Here is a 26572-nt window from a genome sequence, read left to right as displayed (position 1 = left end):
TTCTACCGATCCATGAGCATGGGAGGTTTTCCCATTTTTTGAGGTCTTCTTCCATTTCCTTCTTCAGAGTCTTGAAGTTCTTGCCATACAGATCTCTCGCATGTTTGGTAAGAGTCACCCCAAGATACTTTATACTGTTTGTGGCTATTGTGAAGGGGGTCATTTCCCTAATTTCTTTCTCAGCCTGCTTATCCTTTGAGTATAGGAAGGCCACTGATTTGCTTGAGTTGATTTTGTAACCTGCCACTTTGCTGAAGTTGTTTATCAGCTGTAGGAGCTCTCTAGTGGAGTTCTTTGGGTCACTTAGGTAGACGATCATGTCGTCTGCAAATAATGATAGTTTGACTTCCTCCTTTCCAATTTGTATCCCTTTGACCTCCTTATGTTGTCGAATTGCCCGAGCTAGTACCTCAAGTACAATATTGAAAAGATAAGGAGAAAGGGGGCAGCCTTGTCTGGTCCCTGATTTCAGTGGGATTGCTTCAAGTTTCTCTCCGTTTAGTTTGATGCTGGCTACCGGTTTGCTGTATATTGCTTTTACTATGTTTAGGTATGGGCCTTGAATTCCTGTTCTCTCCAAGACTTTAAGCATGAAAGGATGCTGAATTTTGTCAAATGCTTTTTCAGCATCCAATGAAATGACCATATGATTTTGTTCTTTGAGTTTGTTTATGTAGTGGATTGTATTGATGGATTTCCGTATATTGAACCAACCCTGCATTCCCGGGATAAAGCCTACTTGATCATGGTGGATGATCGTTTTGATGTGTTCTTGGATTCGGTTGGCAAGAATTTTGTTGAGTATTTTTGCATCGATGTTCATAAGGGAAATAGGTCTGAAGTTCTCTTTCTTTGTTGGATCTTTGTGTGGCTTTGGTATCAGCGTAATTGTGGCTTCGTAGAAGGAATTGGGTAGTGTTCCTTCTGTTTCTATTTTGTGGAATAGTTTGAAGAGTATTGGTGTTAACTCTTCTTTGAAGGTCTGGTAGAATTCTGCACTGAAACCATCTGGTCCTGTGCTTTTTTTGGTTGGAAGACTTTCTATGACTCCTTCTATTTCTTTAGGCTTTATGGGACTGTTTAGATGGTCTAGTTGGTCCTGATTTAATTTTGGTATTTGGTATCTGTCAAGGAAATTGTCCATTTCCTCCAGATTCTCCAGTTGTGTTGAGTACAGGCTCTTGTAGTAGGATCTGATGATTTTTTGGATTTCCTCAGTTTCCGTTGTTATGTCTCCCTTTTCATTTCTAAGTTTGTTAATTTGGATACTTTCTCTGTGCCCTTTGGTCAGTCTGGCTAAGGGTTTATCTATCTTGTTGATTTTCTCAAAGAACCAGCTCCTAGTTTTGTTGATTTTTTGTATGGTTCTCTTTGTTTCTACTTGATTGATTTCGGCCCTGAGTTTGATGATTTCCTGCCTTCTACTCCTCCTGGGTGAAATAGCTTCTTTTTGTTCTAGGGCTTTCAGGTGTGTCATTAAGTTGGTAATGTATGCTCTCTCCATTTTCTTTTTGGAGGCACTCAGGGCTATGAGTTTTCCTCTTAGCACTGCTTTCATTGTGTCCCATAGATTTGGGTATGTTGTGTTTTCATTTTCATTGTGTTCTAAAAAGTCTTTAGTTTCTTTCTTTATTTCTTCCTTGACCAAGGTGTCATTGAGTAGAGTATTGTTCAATCTCCACGTGTTTGTGGGTTTTCTGTTGTTTCTGTTGCTATTGAAGACCACTTTTATTCCATAGTGATCAGATAGGAGGCATGGGATTAGTTCTATCTTTTTATATTTGTTGAGGTCTGTCTTGTGACCAATTATATGGTCGATTTTGGAGAAGGTACCATGAGGTGCTGAAAAAAAGGTATATTCTTTTGTTTTAGGATAGAATGTTCTATATATATCAGTTAAATCTAATTGGTCCAAAGCTTCAATTAGTTTCATTGTGTCCTTGTTTAGTTTCTGTTTTCCTGATCGGTCCATTGAGGAAAGTGCAGTGTTGAAGTCACCAACAATTATTGTGTTAGGTGCAATGTGTGCTTTGAGTTTTAATAAAGTTTCTTTTATGAAAGAGGGTGCCCTTGCATTTGGAGCATAGATGTTCAGGATTGAGAGTTCTTCTTGTTGTATTTTTCCTTTGACCAGCAAGAAGTGTCCCTCAGAGTCTCTTTTGATGACTTTGGGTTGAAAGTCAATTTTATCTGATATTAAAATGGCTACTCCAGCTTGTTTCCTGAGACCATTTGCTTGTAAAATTGTCTTCCAGCCTTTTACTCTAAGGTAGTGTTTGTCTTTGACCCTTAGGTGTGTTTCCTGTAAGCAGCAAAATGTAGGGTCCTGTTTACGTATCCAGTCAGTTAGTCTGTGTCTTTTTATTGGGGCATTGAGTCCATTGATGTTAAGAGATATTAAGGAATAGTGATTGTTACTTCCTATCATTTTTGACGTTATTTTTTAAATTTGATTGCTTAACTTATTTGGGTTTGATGAAAGGTTACTATCTTGCTTTTTTCAGGGTGGAGTTTCCCTCCTTGTATTGGTGTTGTCCTCCTATTATCCTTTTTAGGGCTGGGTTTGTGGATAGATATTGGGTGAACTTGGTTTTGTCGTGAAATATCTTAGTTTCTCCATCTATGGTGATTGAGAGTTTTGCTGGATATAGTAGTTTTGGTTGGCATTTGTGTTCTCTTAGAGTCTGCATGAGATCTGCCCAGGACCTTCTAGCCTTCATAGTCTCAGGTGAAAAGTCTGCTGTGATTCTGATAGGTCTTCCTTTATATGTTACTTGGCCTTTTTCTCTTACTGCCTTTAGTATTCTTTCTTTGTTTAGAACATTTGGTGTTTTGATTATTATGTGACGGGAAGTATTTCTGTTCTGGTCCAGTCTGTTTGGAGTTCTGTAGGCTTCTTGTATATTCATGGGCATCTCTCTCTTTAGGTTAGGGAAGTTTTCTTCCATAATTTTATTGAAGATATTTGCTGGCCCTTTAAGTTGTAAATCTTCACTCTCATCTATGCCTATAATCCTTAGGTTTGGTCTTCTCATTGTGTCCTGGATTTCCTGGATATTTTGGGTTACAAGCTTTTTGCACTTTGCATTTTCTTTAACTGTTGAGTCCATGGTTTCTATGGAATCTTCAGCATCTGAGATTCTTTCTTCTATCTCTTGTATTCTGTTGTTGATATTTGCATCTCTGTCCCCTGATTTCTTCCCAAGGCTTTCTATCTCCAAAGTTGTCTCCCTTTGAGTTTTCTTAGTTGTTTCTACTTCTGATTTTAGATCCTGGATGGTTTTGCTTAGCTCCTTCCCTTGCATGTTTGTGTTTTCCTGTAATTCTTTAAGAGATTTTTGTGTTTCCTCTTTCATGAGCTCAGCCTGTTGACCAAAGTTCTCCTGTATTTCTTTAAGAGATTTTTGTGTTTCGTCTTTCATGACCTCAGCCTGTTGAGCAAAGTTCTCCTGTATTTCTTTAAGTGTTTTTTGCATTTCCTCCTTGTTGGCTTTTGTATTCTCCTGGATTTCTTTCAATGATTTTTGTGTTTCCCTTGCAAGGGCTTCTAACTTTTGATCCATTTTCTCCTCAATGACCTTCATGTGTTCCTGTACCAGCATCATGACCAGTGATTTTAAATCCAAATCTTGTTTTACTGGTGTGATGGGGTATCCAGGACTTGCTGGTAGAGGAGAATTTGGTTCAGATGTTGCCATATTGCCTTGATTTCTGTTAGTGACGTTTCTGCGTTTGCCTTTTGCCATCTAGCTCTCACTGGTGTTACTTGGTCTTGTCAGTGCTGGACTCACCAGTGCAAGCTGCCCCTTCCCCGTTGGCCTCTGGTGCACAGCTTACACTCTGCACTGCCTATAGACAGGGTGCTGTTTTCCAGGCTGTTCAGATCCCAAAGCAGGCACCTGAAGGCTCCCGCTGGGGCCCGCAGGATTTATAGGAGCACACCGACTTTTCCCAGCTGGCCGCCCGGAAGCCCCCACTAGCCTCTTGAGGGACCTGGAGATGTGGCGGCCACCCAGGCTGATCTGAAGCGGAGAGATTTGAGCTGGGGGCTTCTGCCTGAGGCCTTGCCCCAGATTGTGTCTGTGGACCAGGTGGAACCCGTGTGCACCCCCAGGGAGCTCCGAAGGTGAATGTTGCTGTGACCTCCCCTGTGCTCCGCTCACTCCGCTGGGCAGCCGATTTCCCCAACCGGGCTGGCGCACACTAGGTTAGCCTTGTCGCCTGGGCCCTGAGTCCAGGCAAACGCCTGGGAGGCCAAGGTCCGAGCAAAGTTCCCCTAGGGCTATGTCTGTTATTTGGGTCCGCCAGGTGACCCGGATGGCGGGCGTGCGCGTCCGCGCTCCGCGAAAGCACCGGGAGAGTCTGTTGTGCTAATAACCTCCTGGGCTGGTTGACACACAGATGGCCCACCAAGCCGCCCAGTTCTTGGGGTCAGTCCTGTGCCTTTTGGGGCCTAGACCCCCGTTTTGTTAGCCTCAGGCTACGCTTGTTAGCAGTCTCTGCCCTCCCGAGCACTCTGGCTCCTGTAGGCAAAATGGCGGCGCGTGCACCGGCCGGGGCAAAAAAAAAACTCCTGGCTGGGTTGGCGCCCCGATGGCCACTCGAACAGCCCAGGGCCTGGGTGCAGGCCAACGCCCGTCTGGCTCAGACCCCTGCGGTGTTGGGCCTAGGATTATGTTTGTGTACCTCAGTCTGACCGATCTCTGGAGCCCGGGATCAAGATGGCGGTGAGTCTCTCCTGACTGGCGGGCAGCCGAGTTCTGAAGTGGCTTCCCTGCAGCGAAAGGCTCCGCAGAACCGCAGTTGCTTGCCGCCCGGCTGGTCAGCGAAGGTCAGTGGTCGTGGGCGCAGGGCCTAACTGGACCCTGTGTCGCCTTGGTTCCACTGCTGATGGCCCTTCAGCTGGAGCAGCCACTGCTACCGCCGCCCACGGGTCTTTTTCTGTGGAAAAGCCGACTTTATCACTTTCTAATGAAAGATTTACGAATAATAGTCTATGCTAGGGACATAAACATCGACATATTAGCGTATGCATATAGCCATTAAACATTTAGAACATGGTTGCTTTATAGAAGGGATAGCCGCTGGCACAAAATCACATGACAAATGCCTTTAGATTATTTCAGATACAGAAGATCAATCTCTGTGAAAATTTAAGAATATTTGCTACATGGGGTAGCTGAGTTTATATGTGATATTCATACTTATATAGGTGTATGCCTATGGTTAGATAAATTACATTTATTGATATTGGGGATACGCTTTTGTTTCAATGACTTAAACTAATATGGCCGTGTGTGAGGTCACATGTATCACATGCTATCACCAGACAAAAGTAACTCATGAATTCTCTGCCAGAATTTTGTTTTGTTTTGTTTTTTGGCTTTTTGAGACAGGGTTTCTCTGTGTAGCCCTGGCTATCCTGGAACTCACTTTGTGGACCATGCTGGCCTCGAACTCAGAAGTCTATCTGCCTCTGCCTCCAAGTGCTGGGATTAAAGGCGTGTTCCACCACTGCCTGGCCAGAATTTTTATTTATGACTACATTTGCCCCATGGCTGTGGGAACTTCTTTCATGGCCCTAGGCTGATATCTCTGACCTTAGACAATTTGCTTAGCCTCTCTGTGTTTTTCAGTTTTTATTGGTAAAATGGAGATAATAATAGTAAATGCTTCAACCAATTGTTACTAAGTAATAAATAAGGAAATCCATGCCCGGGACCTAGCACAGGTGACTGAGCAATGGCCACGTTTGTGATCAACCTTGTTCTTGCTAGTACTCTTCTAATGGAGGACTCCAGCAATAATGGGGTACCCTTGCATGCACACAGTGCTCCATTTGCATATGTGGAAAATTAAGCTAACAGTGCACACAGTCACACTCTCAAATATTCAAGCCACCATTCTCCCTACTTGGAGGCCAGTGAGAGTGGAGAACGTTTTTCTCCCCACTTCGAAGATGTCTTTTCAACATCAACCTCTGAATCCAGTAGCACATATGAGTGCCTGGGAAACACATTTGTTTCTGCCGAAGAGTTAAAAAACATTTAAAAAAAAACCATAAATGTGGTCTGGTCTTCTGAATGCCTTTAATGAAGATGGGAAGCATCACAATTTAAAACTCTGGTTACAGCTGTTATCCTTGTGAGCAGACCTAATTACAGGAGATGGAAGGGTTTTTTGATAAGTTTCTCTCTCTTTAACTTCATATATTCCTTAAACTCAAAAAAAAGAAAGAAAGAAAAAGAAAAAAGAAAGAAGAAAAGAAAAGTCTGAAGCCAACCTAGTTTTCTGTGACACTGGTCATTTAATTTTTTTTTAATGAAAGACAATGTGTTCCATGTTGCTGACATACACAGAATGTTGTCTCTAAAACATCTAAAATTTTCTTTGTTTATCATTTTTTTCATGAAGTCATGCTTTTCAAATGCTAAAAATATCTATAGGAAGTTCTTTTCCTTGCATAGGAAAATTCTTCTGGATTGACAGCTAAGCAGTCCTTGATAGCAACATGTGATCCTTTACAACCTTGTGTAGAACCAGGAAAGGACTTGACTTGCTAATTCTCAAGGTTTGCTGGCAGTGTATCTTTAAACATTAGATCTCTGTGTTGTTTTATCCAATTCTGGGAAAATGTGCCTTTATCAAGTGCTCAGGGATGGGGACAGCAATAGAGAACAGATTTCTTTAATTTTACAGGTGAAACTTTTAAACATTTTTTTTTTTCATAGCTAAAGAAAAACAAAGACAAAGTGTAGGAAACCAAGCTTCTTCCCTTAAAACTCAGATTTTGTCACCCAGAATCTGAAAGATTCCCAGTCTGCATTTTTCTCTTCTCTTTATGATTCCATCATTGATTTCTGTTGTTTTAACATTAAACAAGCAAAGTTCTTCATTTTACATCATTCCCTGACAGATTTATTCCCCACCATTGATGGATGGAGAATATTTCTTTGTTGCTCACTGGACTCTAAGACAACTCCCAAAGCTTCAGTTTATAGTCTAACAACTATAATTATGGATCCTGGGCATTATAGAAGGATGAACCACAGGTTTTATGTTTTTGTACATATCAAATACATTTTTTAAAAATGGGGATGTGTGTTGCTGGTGAGATGGCATATCCGATAAAGGTACCAAGCCTGCCCACCTGATCTACATGAGATTTCCTGGGGTTAATGTAGTGGAATAAGAACATCAGGTCCTACAAGTTGTCCCCTGACCTGTCCATGTCCAACATGACATATCTGCCCTGCCTCCTCTAAGTAAATGTTGCTCAATTTTTAAGTAAACAAAAGATAAGGCGTTAACTTTACTAGTGTCTAGGAAGCGTCCTGTGTGACTTAGGTACCTCTAGAAGGTGTAATAGAATACTCTTCATTTGTTGACACATGCAAGTGTTGGTAACCAATGAATGGCCTCGAAGTCATTGTTATAACTACAGATGACTTTGATCTTCTTGCTTCTACCCTTGGAATCCTGGGATTATAGGCCTACATCACCATGTCTTGTTTGATGTGGTGCCAGGCATGTATCTGATCTAGGGCCTTGTGTATGCTGGGGAAACCTTCCACTGACTGAGCTACATCCCCCACCTCTCTGAGAACACTTGTGACTTCCAAGCAGTTCTCCAGAGTAAAGCTCAAACTTTACATTTAGATTCAGCAGATGTTTTGCAATGAGAAGTATTACCACACTCAAAACACTACCCCCCGGGTAATGCTTTTCATCCCACGGAACCGCCTTCTACTTGCCCATTCTGCTTATGCTTCTGTCTCTCCTGTCATCCTCTTGGCCTCCGTTGGGCATGGTCATTTGTTGTCTGTTTTTTCTATGGGTGAGGCTGAGTTGCTGTGAGTTCTGTGGTGGAATCTATCAGGCAGGTCTCTGTGAACTTTTCGGCATTCAAGCCTGCACACCACATAGGCCAGATCCTACTTTTACAGAAATGCTCTTTACAATACCTGCCCAATCTAAAAACCCCACCCTGAAGTTTTTCTTTCTAGAACATCACAATAAATCTATGGCATCCTCTTCTAGCTCCCTGCTCTCACATACTTGTCTATAAACGTTCCGTTCAAAACTTCAAAAGTGTTAAATAAACTCATCATACAAATACATGCCTTTAGGGTAGAAGGATGGGGGTGTTGTTTTAGCACATTGTCTTACAACTACATTTGAAACTACATTTTATTCTTAATTTTTGTCATGCCAAGGATTGACGATTGAACCTAGGATCTTGAGAATGCTAGGCAAATGTGTCCCTATTGAATGCCAACCCCGGGCCAGTAAGTTTCCTTTCAACGGATAGCTTTGGATAATGACCTAAGCATAGCGATGGGGAGTCTCATGAGATGAACATGAATGGATCCACTTGCTCCCTAAGAAGATTCTTTTGTAAATTTTGTGATTATAACTTGGTGGCATTCTTGAGAAACTGACTACCTAGAAATGAAGACTGGACATCCAGCAGCCGTCACTGAAGGAGAGGGCTCACAGATCTGTGGGGGATCAAACCAAGCCTCCGTGATGTGCTCCAGAGGGTGGTTCAGATATTGGAGAAGCGTGGGAACATTCAGTAGTCAGTGGCTTCTGCATGGTATTTGCATGCGGGGAACTTTGAAAAGGTTACGTTTCTGTTCTGTGTTCATATTTACTTTGTGTTAAGGTTATAGGACGTCTTTGGCGATCTTACTGTTGCTATTTTTATGAACTCCAAATCAGTGTTCAAGTGGAATAGAGCGAATTTTTGAGTTCAGGCAACAAAAACCATATTCGATGTTCCCGGAACATTCAAGCTGCAGTATGTCTGAGAGTTAGAAAAAAACTCGTTCTTCGCCTCAAACTCTACAGTAAAACAGAAACTTTGGTTATACATTTCAGAGATTCTTTTCCCCCTTTATACTTACAGCAAAGTCAAATGTAGATCTAACCTGCTTTAAGCAACCTTGGCAAAATATCAAATATTTGCCTGGTTTTTGAGAGGGAGGAAAACCATAACTTTTCACGAACCCACATCCTTTCCATGACTTACAGATGTAAGCCATGTATTAGTGCTGCTTTTAATCTTGGGGGCCTGCTGAATACAGGTTCTGGGCAGGAAGTGGGAGGAAAATATGAAATTGGAATATTGTTCTGACCCATGTTCTTGAGTGATCCTGCATAGGTAGAATGTTACATAAAAGAATTCTACTTATAAAAGATTTATTCCTCCCTTTTAAAGAGGCAAAATTTTATATGGTGATTTTGGTGAAATGGTCTGAGAATATTCAAAATCAACCCCCCAAACTGTGTATTAAGTAACTTAAAGGGATCAGCTCTCTTCTAGGCATGTTTACATCATAGAGAAACTGTGCATATGCTGTGTATGTATATATATGATATACAATATGATATATGATATATAATATATGATATATGATATGCGACATGTAACATGTGACATATGACATATGAATATGACGTGTGACATGTAACATGTGACATGTGACATGTGATATGTGATATGTGATATATGATATATGACATGACATATGACATATGATATATGTATATATGAGATATATGTATATGTTGTACGTGTACATATGTGTGTATGTGTCATTTATCTGTCTACCAATCTATCTCCAATCTACTTACATGTTTTTGATTCACTCTGTTTCAAAATATGGACTAGATTATATATTCTTTGACAGATAGGGCTCAGACTCTCAAGAAATAAACACCTGTTCACAATGACATATATTTATATTCTAGACATCTTGTTAGTGACCATATGTTGCAGTAAACTGGAAAGTTCTTTTGGTAATTTTTTGATGGACGCTGAATTTGAGCCTCAGATTCTATGAGTCATTGACCACTTCCTCTGTGCCTGCTGTCCCATCAAATTCCTTCATACTAGACTTGAGGGTGGGGCAGATCATGCTTAGAAAGGGCGATATAAGCCAGGCAAAAATAAGACTTCCAACAGATGATACATGTAAATGCGTGGATCAGGTCAGTGGCAGCTAATGGCAATCTCTTCATGGAGACTAGAGTATTGTCTATCACTGCTTGCACTTCCCTTTGGGATCAGAGGTATATCAGATGACACCTAGGGCAGTGACGAGTGATAGTAGAAATGTATCTGACGCTCGAAGGTGGTCACCGAGTTGTGATAGCCTCAACCTTGTATCCTGGATTACCCCTTGATTAAATTGCTGGACCATTTTACCTGAGTGCTGCCTATCTGACTCATTGTAGACCAAGTTCTCTCTGTCAAGTGGGACCCTGCCTCGAGACGGGGCCAGCTCCAGCAAGTCTGACTACCTGGAAAAGTGCTACCTTGTGTCTTTGGGTGTCATATTATTATATAACAGAACTTTATCTCTAAGAGTCATAGCGAGGGCCTTACCATTAATCTCAAGTCCTACACAGAATCCTGGGATGGATGTTACAGAAGTTCTGTTTATCCCTTGACATTGTGAGAACTTAATTTCCTTGTAATTCAGAGATTCCATGTTCATTTATTGAGCACATAGTATGTGCTTAGAGGTTGTACTGAGTCTGGGAACTGAGCACACACATGTGGCCCCAGAGGGATCTCTGTAGGCGTTGCCCTTCCCCTTCTAAGCCACAAGTGTTTTTTTTTATGTTAAAGAGGCTAAAAATTGGGGTAAAATATTTACCTTGGGCTAGAGAGGTGACTCAGTGGGTCAAAGTCCTAGAAGCTTATGTGTGAGGATTTACCTTTAAATCATCATAGACATGTGAAACTGCTTTCATTCATGGTATGAGTGTATCTAATACTAGTGCTCCTATGGGCGATCAAAGGTGGACACAGGAGAAACCATGGAAGCTCCAGGCCTTACATACTCCTGTGCTCTCTTTCTCTCCCTGTCTCTCCTTATCCTCACATACACACTATTCACTTTGTACATGTGTTTTAGGGTTTCTATGGCTGTGACTAAACACTGTTACTGAAGAGCAAGTTGCAGAGGGAAGGGTTTATTTGGTTTATACTTCCATATTGCTGTTGATCATGGAAGGAAGTCAGGGCAGGGACTCAAGCAGGGCAGGAACCTGGAGGCAGGAGCTGATGCAGAAGCCATTGGGGAAGTGCTGTTCAATGGCTTGCTTCCTATAGCTTGGATAGCCTGCTTTCTTATAGAACCTAGAGCTACCAGCCCAGGGATGGCGTCACCCCCAGTGGGCTGTGCACCCCAGTCGCCATCAATCACTAATTAAGAGAATGCTCTGCAGATAGATGCTAGATGTTTTATATATATATATATATATATATATATATATATATATATATATATATATATATATATATTCAATTAAAGTTCCTTCCTTTCAGATAACTCCACTTTATGTGATAAGATAACATAAGACTGGCCAGTACAACATGTATACACATATGTAAATTACTACCTTGAAGTGATATTAGAAAGACTGTAGACCATAAATCACACATGTCCATTCAGTGCAAGTTGAGTACCAAATGGCTGTCACCCAGTGAGTAGCAGGAAATCTTTTCATCAGTAGTCAATCCTTTCATCATATACCTAGAAATCAGCCTCCTACCTTCCTGCAGCTGTTCAATACAACTATTGCCTAGAGGCTGGGCCTCTGTGCAGGTGTCACCAGTTCTAGATTAGCTGATCTCCCTCTGTGTGACTTCATCTCATTCCTCCCGTGGGCCAAATGTCACCCTTCTACCTCAGGGACTTTGAACCTCTAATTTTGGCTAAAAACCAACCAAATCAAATCAAACCAAACCCAAACTCAAACTAAGATAAACCCTACCTAACCCAACCCAACTCAACTCAAACCAAAGTAAGCCAAACCCAAACAACTCTTTAATCCTTATATTCTCTTTCTCAAGGCCTCAACTTAAATGTCACTTCCCATAGGTTGTTATTTATGAATGTTTTCAAATATTAGCCTCTCTTCTGTCTTCTTAGCACTCTCCCACTTGGGAGACTCCTCCCAGGCCTGCTAATACTCTCTGTGTATCACTGAGTATCTGCCTCTCCATCACATGTCTGCACCTCACAGCTACATCCTGTGCTCAGCTCCTGGTGTAGGGCATCAGCTGATGCTCAATAAATACAGAATGAAGAAATATTTCCTAGTTTCTTTTTTGCTGCTGTGATAAACATCAAGATCAAAAGCAACCTTGGAAGGAAGGGGCTTATTCCCTTCTAGGCTAAATGGTCCACCATGAGAGCAAGTCAGAGCCAAATCTCAAGGCAGGAACCTAGAAGTAAGAATGGAAGCAGAGACCATGGGCGAGTAGCGATTACTGGCTTGCATTCTGTGGCTTGCTCAGCTTGCTTTCTTATACCTTGCACTCCCAACCATCCAGACATAGCATGGCTCACAGAGGGCTGGCTCCTCCCACACCAATCATCAGCCAGTAGAAACTTGCCTATAGGAAGGGTTTTCTTAATTGAGGTTTCTCTTCTCAGGTGACTCTACTTTGTGTCAAACTGTCAACAAACAAACAAACAAACAAACAAACAAAAAACCAAAGAGAACAGAAAACAACAACTAACCAGGACAAAATGAATTATTGAATGGAATGCCTTACTTCAATAATTCCCTTTTACATTTCCTGACCTGTTTATGTAGGAAAAACACTGTTCGATGTGAGCCATAAAATCTTTTCCCAAAGCTATAGAACTTCAGCCAGACTTATGCCTTGTCCACTCCTGAAGTGAACCACATATCCTCAGGGATCATCCGCTCTCCGTGGCACAGCAGCCTTGCTTAGCCAGTGAGCTGTATCCAGTCAGTGTAGAGAGACATTCTGGGTCATAAAAACGATACTGCCTCTCCGAGACAGACGCTGCAGTCTATGATGGAAGCCGCCTGCAGGTGCTGGCTGACACGTGCACTGTGGAGAATCACTGGAGTTCTTTAGAAGAGGGCGCGATTACTGGACCCTAGGCAGAAGAAATGGCTTCCTTTCAGCTTTACAGGAAGCATATCATGAAAGGAAGACAGATGACCAAGAGGCCTCATCACTGGAAGCATAGTGTCTTAATCTGAAGGAACTGCCATGCAAATTACTAAGGAAGCACGACATAGCTGGAACAGAGGACTGGCTAGCTCATCTTGCCAGTGTGGCCCCTTCATTGAGCTGAGACGCTCTCAAGGGAGTTCTTAGCTAATATTGTGAGGAAAGAGAGAACCATGGGACACACAACTGCAGCCCTTTGGAAGTTTCCCCCACCTGGAACTTAGGTTGCTTTAGGGAGGACTTTTCTTATCTGAAAAGTCTGAATCTTAGTCTACCGAAGAACTTGGAGCCAATTTGTGTGGAGGCTTGGGGATGGCAATGAACCTGCTGGCTGCCTTTGAGGTGCAGTGCTGACCAAGTGTACCAGCAGCTACTAACGGACCCCACCACACACATTGTGGGGGTGCTTCCTGGTCCTGTGCAGTATGTGTGGGGTTCTTTCAAGAACTCAGGGTTCCACCCTCTCGAGCACACTCCAAGCCCACTTTATAGATGTGCACAGAGTGGAGTTTTTCTCTTATATTATTTACTTACTTCATCTTCTCTGTGAGAAGGAGTCTACCCTCTCAAGCACACTCCCAGCCCATTTTCTAGATGTAATGCACAGAGTGGAGTTTTCTCTTATATTCTTTAATTACCTCATCTTCTCTGTGAGAAGAGAATGTTTAGGACCTACGATACTGGTTCAGTGAGGTAGCTCAGTGAGTAAAACTCTTGCCACATGAGTCTGAGGCTCTAAGTGTGATTCCCGGAACGCCCATAAAGGTGGAAGGGGAGAATTGACTTTAGAAAGCACAGTGGATCTTCTGAAGTCTACATACATGCAATGGTACTCTCATGCTTACACAATACATATCATATGCCCACATGTACATATCATATGCATTAATAATAATAATAATGATAATGATAATGTATTTTTTGATTAAAAGAAGATCTGATTTCTTAAGAAAATTTCAAGTATATAATATTAGTATTTCTATTGATTATTTGGGGTTGTGATGTGATGGGAAAGAAATCTCTGGGGCTTCACATATCCTAGGCACGTGCTCTACCACTGAACTGTATGTCCAGACAGATATACTATAACACACTACAGTTGCCATGGGAGGCTTCAGGCCTCCAAAACATACTGATAGCTGAAGTTTCCTACCCTTCAGCAGCACCTCCGGTGTCACCTTCCATTCATCCTCTGGGAGCCACCATGTCCTATCTGTTTCTCTGTTGCTATATAATAGTCTTTGAGCTCTGTCCTTGATGAGACATTCACTCTACATGAAGTTTCCCAATAGCCAAACACTGTTAAAAAGAGTGATAGAAAGCCTTCATGATCCTAACACCCCTTCTTCTCTGAACTCAATGAACTTACCAGACCCCTCACATTAGGAACCAAAGCCGCTAATCGGTAGCGTGGGCATTTGTAAACAAGAAGGTGGTTTAGAGTCATTTAAACCATCACACATGTGTCGTTAGCCATGTTTTCCTTCTATGCATGGAGTCTCTGTACAGAGAGACTTCCCAGCCCTCCCCACCCCAGTTACTCTTTTCCAGATGTTCTGAAACAATATCAAGTGACCCAGTTTACCCCTGAGAGGTTTATAGAGGTGCATTTATGGAAAGGCTGGCTGAGAGAGGCCGACACATTCCCTCAGCAGCTTAGTCCTAGATAATCTCCCCCAACACAGTATCGTATCTGACTTTCCCTACGGCACATTGGTAAGGTTTTCAGAAAACGAGATGCTAAATGCTACTGAAGTGAAGAAGAAACTTAAGAGGCTTAACAATGGCTGTCGAAATATTATCACCAGCTATCGGCGTAACAGTATCCAGTCATTCCCCACCTACAGGCACAGAAGTTAGGCTTAAGCAGATGAAGACAATCCTGAGGAAGTGTGTGGTCTTAAGTGTTTAAGTATCAACAAGTCAAGGGGAAAAGCTTCGTTAGTGTAAAACCTCAACATGGGCCATTGGCCTTTTATGTCGAATATTATGAAGACAAATGACAGTAGCCAAATTTAATATGCCCAAGAGGCATGCCAAGGTTTACACTGAAATCATGGAGAAGTAATTCCACTGAAATTTGCGAGTGGAGATTGTTTTGTTCTTTGCATGCGGGCCGCAAATACCAGAGCAATCTCTAGGATCAAAGCAGAGCTCTTGTAACAGAGGTGAGCTGCTGCTTCATTTTTTTTTTTTTTTTGAAGAGAAACACCATGTGGCCTTATATTCAGTCATAGCAAAAGACTCTACAATTCCACAAACACAGGTTAGAATCTGTCAAGGAAGTGGGCTAATTCCTCCTCAGTACATATCCTCTATTGTGTCCAGGACATTGAATGGAATAGGTACATCCCTCCCTCAAAGTAAGCAGCAAGGCAAAGGCTGGATGTGGGGGTGTTCTACAGCATGCCAGTCATCCAAGGGCTATCAAAGTGGAATGAGAAACCTTCCTGGAATTCCCAGCAATTACCCTATTGAAATCCTATGCACGAAAGGGAACATGAGCTTCACACCCCAGATTGTCTGCTGATAGGCTCCATTTGGAGTCATTTATAGGAACTACTATCACACATCCCCAGCAAATTGCCGAATAGACCACAGTCCTTATGCTGAGTTCTGTAATATTTGGGCCTTTGTCTCTAAGGAGACTGGAAAACTTGTACAGCATGGACCTCTCTGGCTAGCTCAGACGCTACGAAAGAAGTGCAACTTTATGTGCAATGAATGCTCACTTGAGATGAAAGATCCATGCTTGGCTTGAAAACAGGTGTTGTGGAATACTCAAGATTGAGTGTTCTAAGTCAGCTGCCATTCCTGGTCCCTGACCTGCTCACAGTTAGAAATGTGAGTTAAATTACCCTTATCTCAGCATCCTTAACTCTCAGTGGTGTTACTGGACATAAACTTAGCTGCTTCCTCTCCTTTCAAAGCCAGTGACAGGTTTGGGTGGTTTGAGTTGAGTGGGTTGGACAGGGGGAAATGGGTAATTTTCTGTGCTTCTGGTAGAGTTAATCTCTCAACTAGACAGCACTTGTGCTCCACTTTCAACCGCAGCTCCCAGGTTAGCAGTGCAACAGTAAGAGCTACATTTTTTAGAATGTTCCAGTTCAAAGTCCAAATGATAGATGATTTCCACATCCTGAAGCAAACACCTAAGCACTTGTATTTCTTGCAACAATTGATTCCAGTTTGAACAAGACAGTCCATTTCTCACCATGAAACAGAACCAGCAGGTTATACATTTGCAAACAAAAACATCTGATATCTGATCTGATTCATTTATTGAGTTTTTTTTTTTAAAAGAGAGTCCTACAAAGGATGTTATAGTAGAGATATTGTTTTATAGTGTGCTTCATTCTGTATTGGGGGATTACTCCCTGCCTGTACAGATCTCTGTTCTTAGATGTTCTGTTTAGGAAGCTTTCCTAACAGTAATCTTTGCATATTCTTGGTCAACACTGGTCACACCAAGAAGACTCACTTCAACTTCAAGTGCATTTAGAACCCTCATTTTGCCAAATAGCTGACAGGGCTATTGTGAAGTCAAGTTGGTTTCAAACCTAGAAAGTATCCCTCACCACTATTCTGACCTATTTCCTTTTTGCCATAGTGAGATACTTATTTTAGCCAATATGCTTTGTTCAAGATGGAACAGGGAAATGGCGAAGTATGTGGAAACGCTTTCTGGAAAGCCTGACAACATGAGTTCTATACCCAAATCCTACAGGAGATTAGCCCCAGAAAGATGTCCTCTGATCTCTATGGGTACACCGTGGAGATGGGACAGTGTGTGTGTGTGTGTGTGTGTGTGTGTGTGTGTGTGTGTGTGTACATGGGGAAATGGGTGTGCTGTGTGTACATGGGACAGTGTATGTGTGTGTACACATGGGACAGTACATGTGTATGCATGAGAAAATCTGTGTGTACATGGAAGAGTATGTGTGTATATGAGACAGTGTGTGTGTGTGTGTGTGTGTACACATGGGAAAATGTATGTGTGTGTGTACATGGAACAGTGTGTGGGTGTATACATTGGAAAATATATGTGTGTGTATACATAGAACTGTGTGTGTTTGTGCACATGCACATACACGAGTATGCACAAATCTGGAGACTGAAACCAGGTGCTCACACTTCCTGGATAAGTGCTGTTCCATGGATCTACAATTCCAGTCTTGGGTCCATTTTAACTGTGCAAATACTTACATACATCTTCAGTCTTCAACAGCGAAGGAGCCTCCTTATGCAGTGAATGGAAACTAACACAGAGACCCACAGCTGGATAGTGTATAGAGGCTAAGAAACTTGAGAACACTCTGTCCTAAATGGGATGTCTTCACAAAACCGCTCCCCTCAGGGCTCAAGCAGCTATGCGGAAGAGGAGGTGAAAAGATTGTAAAAGCCAGAGGGGATGGATGACTTCAAGGAAGCACTGTCTTCCAGACACACAGAACTGACGCACATATGAACTCACAGAATACTTGGTGACATGCATGGGGCCTGTGTGTTCAAACCAGAGTCCCAGAGCTGAGAGGGAGAAGTGGAAATGAGCTCCCAACCCTAATCCACAAACTATCTCCAGTTCACAAATATTTGGATAGGAAAAAAATTAGTTTTTTCCAGTGGAGTCACACTGGGTATATAAATCACACTTAGAGGCAGGTCCTGTGCCTAGTAGTGGAGCACCTTAGTGATATTTTTGTAGATTTTTGTCTCATATTGCTTTGTTTGGGCATTTAAAAAATCTTATGCACACATACACACACACACACACACACACACACACACACACACATATATATATATATATATATATATATAAAATGGTTTCTAATTTTGTCTTTTTGTGGGTTTTGATTTGTATGTCTGTGTGTGCCCATATGTGTCTGTGTATGTGTGTGTGTGTTGTTCTTGTTTGGGTTACCTGTGCTTTTCCTTTTATTTTTACTCTGGGTTATTATTTATTTATTTATTTATTTAATTTGCCTGATTGGATTTTAACAACAGACAAAGAAGGCTTGGAGTTAGATGGAGAGGGGTATGGGAAGTACCTGGGAGGAGATGGGCTGGGAGACCCATGATCAGAATTTTTGTAGGAAACAGTATTTTCAATTAACAAGAACAAAATGAGTCCTTAAAGCTTACACTTCTGACCCCATGAAAGTGGCCCCACTTCTTCCAACCAGAAGGAAAAGTTATAATGCCCATGTTCCCTGCTAAAGTGAGAAACATTCTCTAATTTTGCCAAGTATACTTAGTAATCTGTATTTGATCCACAGAGACCCAAGGGAGCCGTGTACCTTCAAACATGATGGTGGGTTTATTCATTGTCTGATAAATCTCCCAACTAGCAAGTCCTTGGGGAATTGAAGTCTGTCTCCCATGGGTACTTCTCAGGGTGTCAATAATGAAAAGTGGTCTGTGCTTTTCTCTCATATTTGTGGCCTGTACTAAGGAAATTCATGTCCACAATTCTCCCTGATGTGAAATCTTCCAAGAGGGCCAATCCTACTGCAAGTCCAGGGAGGAGCTACTGACTTTCAGACATGACTATCAGTTTCCTCCCATGTTCGTATTCCTAATACTCACCTCGGTACAGTTATGAAAACACCACAGCCACTAACTTTAGAAAGAAGTTAAAGATGGCTACACATTTGAAACCAGTTCCTCTTCAGATCTAATACCATAGCGTCTCCTCCTGGTCCTCTAAGTATCCCCTTGTCCGAGTGACCAGGGCTAGTAATTTATGGCTCCCATTAAGAGGGTTGGCAAAATGTGCAGACATGTCAATAATTATTTCTGCTGGAGCTCAAACAACAGAGGAGGTCTCTGTCGAATGCCTTGTTTTAACAGAAGACAGAACTGCCTGACCTGGGTTTTATGACAGATGTCAAATACATCGACATGTGTTGTGAAGCAGATCACCTTATTGGCAAAGAAATGAAAGCCCACCAAGAAGACAAATGGGACGCTTCCCTCAGGCACTTCCTCATGTCTGTGCAGGTTTGGCAGTGACCCTGAAGAAGGACCAGTGAGGAGATGAGAGTGGACACCCTGGAGACAGTCCTCTATCATGGGACCTGAATACTAATAATGTCTCCACGCCCCAGAGGGCTGGTGAGAGAGTGCAGGGGAGGAGTGCGGGGGGGGGGGGCACCTTGAAGAAGAGCACTATTGTGATCAGGAGAAACCAAGTCCCCCCACTGCAGAGGATACAGATTTATGTGCTTGCCCTGGGGGTCCCTGGGACCTGCTCAGGAATTGTTTTCTCCAGCCTTCTTTTTGTAATTCATCTCTACACATATTTCCTGAGAGCCTACCACACATCAGGTACTGATTCCAGGCACTGGGCATGAGTAGTGAGTATCAATGATTGTGCTCCAGCCTGCATTCTACTTCTTGGGTCTGCAAATTCTGGGTTACGGGAGGAGAGCACATGAGGTCTTGGGGTCACCTTTCTACTCCTTGTTTTTCTTAACTGAGAAAATAGGCTCAGGACTGGTGCTTATGCAGTTGCGAGGGTTGAACGCAGTGCCATTTCTATGCTTCATGCATAATAGGCATGAGAAGACAGGAGACATGAGAGACAGGAAGCTGTCCATGCTCAGTGGTTAGTGTGCCACTTCCTCAGTACTCCCAAGACTCCTCTGAGCTGATGCCCCAAACAGTAGGAAGCAAGCCATCACAAGCAATACAATGGCATTATGTCAATGATGAATCACATATGTGACAATGGCCATCTCTATGGCTTTATGATGGAGTGGAAAAATTCCTCTGGCCTGACAACATTGTAGTCATTGTAAAATCAAAGTGTAGCCATCACTTTGCCTATGGAGGGATGCTGCTCTGAACCAGCCCTCTGTACTGCCATTCTAATAAAAATATAGCCATGCAGTTATGCATATCACACAACATATAATAATCTATGTTCATATACTATAGGATGTATATGCATATGTGTATATGTATATATATGAGATATTTGTCTATGTATCTATATGTGTATGTTATATATGTGTATGCATATATATGTGAGATGGAGTCTTCCTATGTATCTATCCTGGTGCATTGATACGTTGTTTTGTTTGTTTGTTGTTTTTCATTGACTTGACACAAACTAAAGCCCTCTGGGAAGAGGAAATCTCTCATTTGACAAAGTGTCTCCATTGGATTGGCCTTTCGAGAAGCCTGAGGGGAAATTCTCTTAGTTTCTGATTGATACTGGAAGGCACAACCCATTGTGGAGTCATCCTGGGCAGATGCACCTGGGAGGGAAGAATAAGAAAGATAGTGGATTGTGAGCTCTCAGAGCAAGTCAGGAGTTTCCTCCATGGCTACTCTTTCACTCCCTTCTATGCATTCCTGCCCCGAGGTGGACTCTAAGTTGAAATCAACCTTTTTCTTTTTCTCAAAATGTCTTTTGGTTGTGGTGCTTATCAGATGACTAGAAAACAAATCAGGACACCCAGGTTGGCCTCAAACTTTCAGTATCCCTTCTTCTACCTCTTCAATGATGAGACTATAGTTGTGTACCTCAAAACTTGGTTTATAGTGTATGTTTTATCACTTTAGAGTATATTCCTTCTATTGATTCATTTTTAATTGAAAATACTTTTTTCATACAATATATTCCGATCATCTGATATTTCCTCACCCTTATGTCCTCTCAGGTCTCCTCCTATTTGTTAGAAAACAGTTGACTATAGATGATGCTGTCATCGGTGCTGGCACCCTTCAGGTTCTGTTTATCACCCCCTTGACTGCATCTTGCGTGGTGTTGTCATATGTCTTAAGTGACCTGCGCCGTGTCGGGTATCTGGATGCACACCGTCATGTTTACCCAGTCACAAAGCCATGTGGCAGTGCAGTTTGATATCGTCTGTCCACTGTCAAGTGGCATTCAGTTCTTACAAGTCTATTGGAATGGAGAAGACAGAAGTAGGGATGGTGGAGAAAGGAACTTTCATGTTTGGAAAGAGGCTGCCCACAAGTTAAGTGGGTAGACACGATAATATGGGACGCAATGGCCACCCATTGTCTGCCTAAGGATGCTGAGATCCAGCTCACTCATATGATCTTTCACCAAAACAATCTTCTGTTCCACTCTGACCTCTTTGCATCCCTCAGTAGGATGGAAGAACAAGGAGGTTATGACAAATGAACCTTCTTGTGGGAAGGTGTCATTTGCAGCCATTCGCTGTACCCAGTGGGACAGGACATGATGATGTTCAGTGGTTCCTTCAACCAGGCACCTGGCTACCCCCCCCCCCCCCCCAGGCCCTACTTGACAGTTTGTACTGGCCTCTCTGTGCTATGGTGCAGTGATTGGCCTGATGCACATGCTCAGTGAATGTTTCCAGATTTATTCCAGTTGCTACTCTGCATTCAATGATGGCATTATATTTTTGAACAGATGCTTAAGTCACTAGAAAGGCATAAGGGATACATTATAGATGAAGTGTAAGAAAGTTAACATAACTGGACTTTTAATTCTTTTAAAAACATTCCTTCTTGTGAGATAGATGATCACAGAAGGGAACAGTTTATTCTTTCTGGGTGGGCCAGATACAAGCATTGAGTTCTTTTTCTCTATGTCTCTTCCTTCCCTATCTCTCCTCCCTCCCTTCCTTTCTCCCTCATTTCTTTTACCTCTCTCTCTCTCTCTCTCTCTCTCTCTCTCTCTCTCTCTCTCTCTCGTGTGAATTCACATACCTTTGAATAGAAGAAAATTACAGTAAAACTGAGGCAGCACAAATAAGAACATTCAAGATTGTTTTAATCCAAGTGTTGTTGGTGTGTGTTCATTTGTGTGTGTAGATCAGAAGACAACCATGAGTGTCAGTCCTATCCTTCTACCTTCTTTGAGGCAGGGTCTTTTTGTTACTGCAGCAATGTAAGCCCACCTAGTTGACCCATGACCTCTGAGAGATTCTCCTGTCTCTGTCTCCCATCTCACCAAAGGAGTGTTTGGATTATAGACCTGACCTAACACATCTGTCTTTATATGGGTTTTGAGGATGCCAACTTGGATCCTCACACTTAGTTACGAAGCACCTTTCCACTGAGCCATCTCCCTAGCCTTTCAAGGCTTTATACTTAATGATGTTCTACAAAATTGAGGGAGATGAAACAGAAACCAAAGAACTAATGTGAAGGGAGGGTAGAGTAGAGGAGGAGATATGGTCAACTAACACTAAAGTATATTTGAAAAGTTTATGTGGAAACCTACTACAATAGAGGCTTCCTTTACTTGTTTTTTAAAAAACATAATTGTTAGATGCTAGCACTAAAACCCTCTGCAAATGAGAGAGCTGAGCAGCCTGTTGCATTGAATCTTCTTTGTGAAATTATGGAGCCAAATTTGTATAGGAGAGGTTCTGGCTCTGTGTGTAGCATAACACATGAAGAAGAATGGGGTATAAGCTGATCCCACAGGTTTCAGTCTTCAATCCTATTGCCAGATGATTTCTGCAGGGAGCAGGACTGCAAAGCCCCTTGAGTTTTGTGTGAGAAGCAAAGGGGATGGGAAGGAAATTGGTACTCAAAGGAGGCATTGCCGTTGCTTTCATAGGATCCTAGGTAGATCTGTCCATCCTGCAGAAGGTGGTTGCCACCTGGAGACCTTTCTCTCTCAGGCTGTGAGGAAGTAAGTACAGAAAAAGGAAAGAGAAAGATTTTCCATTAACAATTTAGGCAATGTAGGCTCTTAGAAATGTAGGTCCCTGGGCATGCAGAGGAGAACGAAGTCTTCCAATCTCATGTGAGGTGTGTAAATTCCTGTTCTCTCTCCTTCATTCATTCTGACTCCATTATGCCCCCTTGTTCTTTTATTTCCCCTTTGAGTTTGCATTAAATTCATTATCTGCTCTTAAGGAGAGAATTCTCCAGAGTTTAATTGAGATGTAAGACACCACCAATAAAAAGATGGAGAAGGGGGAGGAGCTCTCCATTACATGTGGGACTATACCTATTTCTTTAAAATTTTTAAGTGTTTTCTTCTTCCTCCTCCTCCTCCTTCTCATATTTATTTATTTATTTATTTATTTATTTATTTTGAGAAAACATACTCATCTCTTCCAGGAAGCTCTAGTCTTGGAGACCTTTATTAACTTGATCCTTGGAAATGCTGTTTTAATTTTTTTCCATAATCATCATACAAATTGATCATGATAATCTCTGGGAAGAAAAGAAGTGAACCAGTGGCCTCATTAACTGGGGTGCCAGGGGACTGGTGTTCAACAGAGTTGGTGCCCTTACCCCATGGTGGCCCAGACCTCTTTGTGTGTGACTTGATCCAGTCCCCTGTGGGAAATGGGCATTGTTTCCTGCCTAGCCTGTTTAAATTGCCTCCTATATTTTGTTCCCTTACAGAATAAGAGAAGAATGTGAAAGGTCTCAACCTTAGCAGAGGAACTCTCTGATAGATGGGTCTTTTCCACCCATTCCTTGATGACATCAAGGCTTCAAACTGCTAAGCTTTGGGCACTATCTGGGGTCAGTCTGCATTAAAATGTAAGGCTCCAATGTGTAATTGTAAGTACTGTTTTGCTGAGCTGGAAGGGCTCCTTTGAAGCCCACATTTTCATTTTAATTTAGCACACAGAGTGGCAAAGATAAATAGATTTATCCAAAATACATTTGGTAACAGATTTTTTTGAGTCAGTTATTAATTTTATTTGAGCGGTTCCTTTTTTATTTTTTATAAACTGTGAAACTCAAGAGGAAGCAGAGTCCCTTGCAATGCCTTTTATTGATGGCCTGCTATGTGCCAAGAAAGGTGTTAAATGTTTTCCAATGCTGCCTCATTTATCCTGATCTTACAGACAAGCAAAAGGAGGTGTGAAGAGGTGAAGTTTCTCACCCAGCTGGAAAGTGGCAAAGTCATTCACAGATCTGCCTCCGCTAAAAATTTGCTTTATGCAACTCTTTGAAAACTAACTTCTTGGGAGCTACATGCAGCTTCTCAATGAACCTTGTTTTGCTAGCCTGGAGCTAATAAGTCACTGTTTCTTTTGGAGATGTGACAGGTTCCTGGGCAAGGACTGTCCTCGATGGTGCCCAGTATCAAATCTGGTTCACATGAATGTGTCTTCAGCTTGTGTCTGTGGTGTTCAGTGGTAGTTGCTTGGGAAAGCAATTAAGATCACATAAAGTGATTAGGGTGGATATCCCATGATTCTATGCCTGTAGCTCTATAAGAGGGAGACAGCCCCCTCCCCAGGCACACTCTATGGCCTCCTCCCTGTGAAGCTCCATTCTGCTTCAGATCTCTGTCTACAATAATGCTGTTATCACCAGATAAGCTCCACAGACCTTGCATATGCCGATCTGTAAGATAACTTAAACTTATTTTCTTTAGAAAGTATTTCATTATTATGAAAGAAGGACTCATTCAACTTCTCTTTGGAAATCTGTCAGCTACAGTGATGGAAGGGGTTGCATATTTTTAAAATTACATATTTGTAACTCTTGGGAATTTTATATGAATCTGCACTGACACCTACACTCTGACCTTGAATGTAGTGCAGCACATTGCCTATCAATATATGTGGGGTCTCCGATGCATGCTGGGTAGTATGACCTATGCTTCAGGTTCACAAAGCCAAGGCCACACACAGTCCTATAGGCAAGGAGAACTCTGGAACAAAAGTCTATGAGACCTGACAATCCACAGCAGAGCAAGCACAAAGGAGAGACTCAAGTAGAGCTTTAGATGGGCAGGAGTAGTCACTGAAACCAAGGCTTAAAGCTTTTCATAGGAGCTGTTCACACTGAAAAGTCAGGGAGCAGCACTATTCAGAAGAAAATAATATGATTTGACCAGAGAGTATTATTACTTGGGAAAAAGTAACAACCATGATATGATTGATTGAAGAAGATGGCACTCAGTGGCAAAGCTTTAAGACCAAATAAGATGCGAGAAATGGTAGGAGCCCTAGAGTATATGCTGTTCCCCGTGGATCTTCTCGGAGCCCTTAATGTGGCCCTTGGCAGCATGAATTTCCAAGGGTTCTGATCCTGTGATGAAAAAAATGTTTCTTTTAGGGTTGAGGCACATGGCAGCAGGCCTCAGCACTTTGGATGTGTTCTGTGTCAGACGGTAATTACAAGCCCTGAAGGCAGAATACCACTGTTGAGAGATGAAGCCCGAGGCAACCTGTAACTAGGCATTTCCAGTCTTCTAGGCAAAGGAGGGCAAGGGTCATAATTCAGGCAGTGAACGAGGAAAGCAGGATGGGCGGAGAGCATTATGAGCTGTAGTGGAACCCCATGACTGTTAATGGAGCTCGAGAGAAGGAAAGGATTTAAAGGGGACCCTGCAATTTTAGAGCAGAAGCTTGGGCAGCGAAATGTTGGGAATGTGAGGAATTTAATTATGCATGAAGCATGTTATGACTTAAGTATATGAGTTTCACACATATGTTTCTTGTGTGTTGAGTGTGTCTTTTCTTACTCTGTCCCCTATAGGCCTTGTTCCCTTAGTTCTCCTTCATTTCCTCTTATGCTGGATACTTAGCTTGTTCCATATTTTATATACTACCATGATGTGTAAGCTGCAAGACAAACCATCAGATCTGGTTAACAAGCAGCCAACAACTAAAAATACCTGCAGTTAGACATACATCGTCTTAACTTTATTTCAATGTGATGCGTCGAGGGGGTCCTCGTTATCTTGCAATAGATGAGGTATCATCTCAGTTAATATCAAATGTGGCTTAACCACAAGTGCATAACATGGCAGATTATAGAGAGCTGTGTTTAAATGAAAGCAAGATACAAAATAGTTATTGGTCACATACATTGGGAAAATGTACCTAGCACAGCCTCCACCCACTGAAAGAAACAGCTAAAAGAACAAAAATGAAAACAACTCTCACTCCCTTTGCTTATTATACTTTGTAACTCTTTTCAATGAAACACTGTGTATGTGTGTGTGTGTGTGTGTGTGTATACTTGCCAAAGGGCTCATATGGAGGTCAGAAGACAACTTGTGGGAGTCTGTTCTATTCTTCCATGATGTAGGACCCAGAGACCAAACTCAGGCTGTCAGGTTTGGCAGCAAACAGCTTTATCTACTGAGCCATCCTGCACACTCTCTTTTAGGGTTTTTGATGCAGGATTTCTCTACGTACCACAAGGTAGCCTAGAACTTTCTATGTAACCCAGGCAGACCTCAAACTCTTTCTCCTCCTACATTGCCCTAGTGCTAGGTTTCCAGTTGTGCGTCCCCATGCTTGGCTCAGTTTGCTTATCTTAAACTCCCTGAAGACCTTACACAGGGACAGAGTAACTACTGATGCTGGCCTTTTCTTTGCGGTGTGATCCAAGACAAGTAACAGAACTTTCGAAGGATCCCCTTCCCAACTTCTAAAACTAACTCAAGCAGATATTTTGTGCTGCATGAGTATCTTCATCATTAGGGTGTTGAAAGGATTAGCTAGGGTTAAAAGTTACCATAATTTGAATGTATGAAATAAATTTCTTTAGGAAATAATGTATGCATTGTAATCTGTTAATAAATTTTAGTATTTGTTTATTTGGTTTCCAGTTAATGGCACAAAA

At 42.0% G+C, this 26572-nt stretch overlaps 1 long non-coding RNA gene across 2 annotated transcripts in view; it reads left to right on the top strand.

Moving 5' to 3' along the window:
• Nucleotides 1-26572, top strand: part of LOC127667629 (uncharacterized) — a 135860-nt gene that overhangs the window by 100334 nt on the left and 8954 nt on the right. The window contains exon 13 of one of the 2 annotated variants that reach the window (XR_007973905.1): nucleotides 23381-23521. The exons of the other annotated variant lie outside the window; for it this stretch is intronic. This is a non-coding gene — a long non-coding RNA (uncharacterized LOC127667629). The remainder of the gene's footprint in view (nucleotides 1-23380; nucleotides 23522-26572) is intronic. 2 annotated transcript variants of the gene reach the window in all.

The sequence above is a fragment of the Apodemus sylvaticus genome, chromosome 1 (genome assembly GCF_947179515.1).
Source record: "Apodemus sylvaticus chromosome 1, mApoSyl1.1, whole genome shotgun sequence".
NCBI classification, from domain to species: Eukaryota; Metazoa; Chordata; class Mammalia; order Rodentia; family Muridae; genus Apodemus; species Apodemus sylvaticus.
Note: the sequence above shows the minus strand (reverse complement) of the source record. Positions and strands in the feature narration are given on the sequence as shown.